Raw genomic sequence first — 4,322 nt, 5'->3', positions numbered from 1 at the left:
CCTTTGCCCAGCGGGGTGTGAGCGGGGTTTGCCCAAAGAGCTGCACCTGCCAGGCCTTTGGACTCTGAAGTTGGAAGCAGCACCCGTCCTGCCAGTTCTTCAGAGCATGTCAGTCCAGTCAGCAACTGGATTTTCTGGGAAACGCACCCGACTCCAGTCGCTCGCTGACAGGCAAATACCTACTTCAGAGTTTCCGTGTTGTATCATGCCCACAGAACAAACAGACCAGTATTAAATGTCTGGCCTTTGCCATCACAGGAACTTAGCTGCTAGTTGGAGATAGACATGCTTGACCACAGAGGAAACAAGACTTGAGTCATCTGCTCATTTATGCCAGGAACCAGGTCCCAGGGAAATGGCGGGGGCCCAGGGCAGGCCCTGCCCTCCAGAGGGCAGTAAACCACTGGACTGCAGTTCAGCGTGTTAGGTGGCTTGACAAGCCCAGATGAGAGATCTAACCTTCTGGGGAAAGTGACAGGAGGTGACTGGGAGGAGGTGACACAGGCTTCATCTCTTTTTTTATTTTTTACTTTTTTATTTTAAGGGCGGCCCCTGGGTCATAGGAAAGTTCCCAGGCTAGGGGTCAAATCAGAGCTATAGCCTCTGGCCTACACTGCAGCCACAGCAACTCAGGATCTGAGTCACATCTGCAACCCACACCATAGCTCAAGTCAACGTCGGATCCTTAACCCACTAAGTGAGACCAACTTCGTGGAAACTAATCGGGTTTGTTAACACTGAGCCACAATGGGAACCCCTCTTCTTTTATATTCAAAATTGATAAACATATTCAGAAGTAGAGAAAATTGTGTAAGGAACCCCCAGTACCCATCCTCCAGCAACCCTAGTTATGAACTCGTAGCCAGTCTTACTTTATCTGCACTCTAACCCAATCCCATTGAATTATTTAAAGAAAATTCCAGGGAGCATGTCGTTTTGCCCATAAACACTTTAGTATATATCTCAAAAAATAAGGACTCTTTTATTAAAAGAATGCATATGTATATATGCGTGTGTGTGTGTGTGTGATGGAATCACTTTGCTGTACAGCAGAACTTTTTTTTTTTTTTTTTTTTTTTTGCTTTTTAGGGCTGCACCTGCTGCATATGTAAGTTCTCAGGTTAGGGGTCCAATTGAAGGTGCAGTTACCTGCCTACACTACAGCCACAGCAATGCAGGATTCAAACCGCATCTTCAACCTACACTGCTTCTCACAGCAACGCCATATCCCTGACACACTGAGCGAAGCCAGGAATCAAACCTGCATCCTCATGGATACTAGTTGTGTTCATTACCACTGAGCTACAATGGGAACACCTCACACAGTGTTAGTAATCAAATAGACTTCAATAGAAAAAAAATGTAGTCAGAAAGCCTTGAATGGAGAGCTCTCACTCAGATACCACTCATTCCGGCCTTCATGAACAGCAGGAAGAAGGAAAATGAGAATGTTATTTTTCATCTGGTACAAGAGAGGACATTTTCACATAAGAATTTTGTCTCTTGCTTGAAAAAAATAAAAAAAAAGGAAAGGGGAGTTCCTATTTTGTCTCTTGCTTTAAAAAAAAAAAAAGGAAGGGGGAGCCACAATAGGAATCTGCAGATTAGGATGCAGATTAGATCCCCTGGCCTCGCTCAGTGGGTTAAAGATCTGGCATTGCTGTGGCTGTGGTGTAGGCCAGCAGCTGCAGCTCCAAATCAACCCCTAGCGTGGGAACTTCCATATGCCACAGGTGTGACCCTAAAAAGAAAAGGAAAAAAAAAAGGAAAAATTTAAAAATAAGTAAATAAAAGAGGAAAAAGGAACACCCCAATGTAAAACATTAATGAACTGAAAACTTTTATTTATCTTATTTTTTTTTTTGTCTTTTTTGCCATTTCTAGGGCCACTTCTGCGACATATGGAGGTTCTCAGCTAGGGGTCCAGTCGGAGCTGTAGCCGCCCGCCAACACCAGAGCCACAGCAACTCGGGATCCGAGCTGCATCTGCGACCTACACCACAGCTCACAGCAGTGCTGGATCCTTAACCCACTGAGCAAGGCCAGGGATTGAACCTGCAACCTCATGGTTCCTAGTCAGATTCGTTAACCACTGAGCCATGATGGGAACTCCCAGAAATCTTAATTAAATAGAGTCAGATGAGCAGAAGAGGAAGCTCTCATCACCTGCATCAATAGCAGAGCCCAACAGGAAGAAAAAAGACCTCTCTCCTTACTGGCAAGGATTCCACCTATGAAATCCATAAACTCTTTACTGTAGCCCTCCCGACTTCCTTTTCCCTTCTATAAAAGCATCCCCTTCGCTTCCCTTGGTTGCACACCCGTAATTACAGTTCTCGCTGACCTCAAATAAATCCGTGTTTTCTGGAGAAATATCCAGTAGTCTCTTCGTTTCAGGTCAGCACCTCCCTGCGCCAGCAATAATGCTCTAACCACCATTTGCAGCCAATGAGAAACAATGTTCTTCTCCAATGAACTTTTGTTCAAAACAACCTTCCCAGAGTTCCTGTTGTGGCTCAGCAGGTTACAAACCCAACTAGTATCCCTGAGGATGCAGGTTCAATTCCTGGCCTTGCTCAGTGGGTTAAGGATCCAGAGTTGCAGCAAGCTGTGGTGTAGGTCACAGACGAGGCTTGGATCCCGCGTTCCTGTAGCTGTGGTGTAGGTGGCCAGCTGCTTAATCCTAACCCCTAGCCTGGGAGCTTCCATGTGCTACAAGTTCAGCCCTAAAAACAAACAAACAAACAAACAAACAAACAAAACAGCAAATAAACTTCCTCAATTTTCTCCTAAAACTGAACAAAAACAGGACCCTCTCTTCTGTTCTTTGGACTTGCCTGAGAATCACAGGCAAGATTGCTTGTCCCAAATTTTCTCTGCCATTCCTGAGCAAACCCTTTTTGCTGGTTAAATAAATAAATAGGGGAGTTCCCATCATGGCTCAGTGGTTAACGAATCTGACTAGGAGCCATGAGGTTGCGGGTTCGGTCCCTGGCCTTGCTCAATGGGTTAAGGATCCGGCTTTGCTGTGAGCTGTGGTGTAGGATGCAGACTCGGCTAGGGTCCTACGCTGCTGTGCCTCTGGCATAAGCTGGCGGCTACAGCTCCGATTAGACCCCTAGCTTGGCAACCTCCATATGCCAAGGGTGTGGCCCTAGAAAAGCCAAAAAAAATTTTTAAATTTTTTAATTAAAAATAATTAATTAATTAATTAAATGGCTCAGATTTTTGGTTAATGTCCCCAGAAAGTCCCCAGTGCTATCACCACCACTAATCCAGAAGGTATTTTTCACAAATAGAAAAAGGTACCCCTTTAGCCCTTTGCATGTACAGGAAAAAGGTGCCTCCACCCCAGAGAGACATAGCAGGGCTTGGGGTAGAGCCAGGGGGCATTTCGGGCCCCACTCGGCCCTCTGCCCCCACTTACCCAAAAGATAATGGCTTCTTCCTGAGCTCAGTCTGGTCTGCTGGATCTAAGTTTGCTGGAAGAGGTAATCGAGGCAGAGAAATCCAAAGGATTGGGACCTTGCCTGCTTAAGTACAAAACAGCCACTCTTCTTTTAAAATCTAAAACTTTTTTATTAAAGCGTAGTTGATTTACAATATTTGCCAATTTCTGCTGTACAGCAAAGTGACCCAGTCGTATATATACATATATATGTATATATACACAGACATACACGTTCCTTTTCTTTTTTTTTCTTTTTTTTCTTTTCTAGGGCTGCACCTGTGGCATATGGAGCAGTAGCCACCGGCCTACGCCAGAGCCACGGCAACACGGGATCTGAGCCATGTCTGCGACCTACACCACAGCTCACAGCAATGCCCTATCCTTAACCAACTGAGCGAGGCCAGGCATTGAACCCTCAACTTCATGGTTCCTAGCCGGATTCGTTAACCACTGAGCCACGACGGGAACTCCTATACGTTCTTTTTCTTACAGTATCTTCCATCACATTCTGTTCCAAGAGACTGAATAGCTCCCTGTGTTACACAGTTGGACCTCATTGCTTATCCGTTTCCATGTAAGAGTTTGCATCTACTAACCCCAAACTCCCAGTCCATCCCACTCCTTCCCCCGCCTCCCCAGAGGTACTGGACTTCGAATTGTCCAAAGTGCTTGTTTGATTCTTGGAAACTATAATCTCTAGAAAATCCCCATCACTCGAAAGAAGAGCACACGGCATAAGAGCTGATAAAGGCAAGCATTCTTCATGCTTTTGCTGTTGGCCTTTCAGTCCTATCACCTTAGCAGGGCATATAAAACAAATGCCTTAATGGGATGAGGGGGGCCAGCGTACCTATGACCTTTGTCTGTTCCT

This window comes from Sus scrofa, chromosome 6 (assembly GCF_000003025.6).
Source record: "Sus scrofa isolate TJ Tabasco breed Duroc chromosome 6, Sscrofa11.1, whole genome shotgun sequence".
Classification (NCBI taxonomy): Eukaryota; Metazoa; Chordata; class Mammalia; order Artiodactyla; family Suidae; genus Sus; species Sus scrofa.
This window is presented reverse-complemented; position numbering follows the sequence as displayed.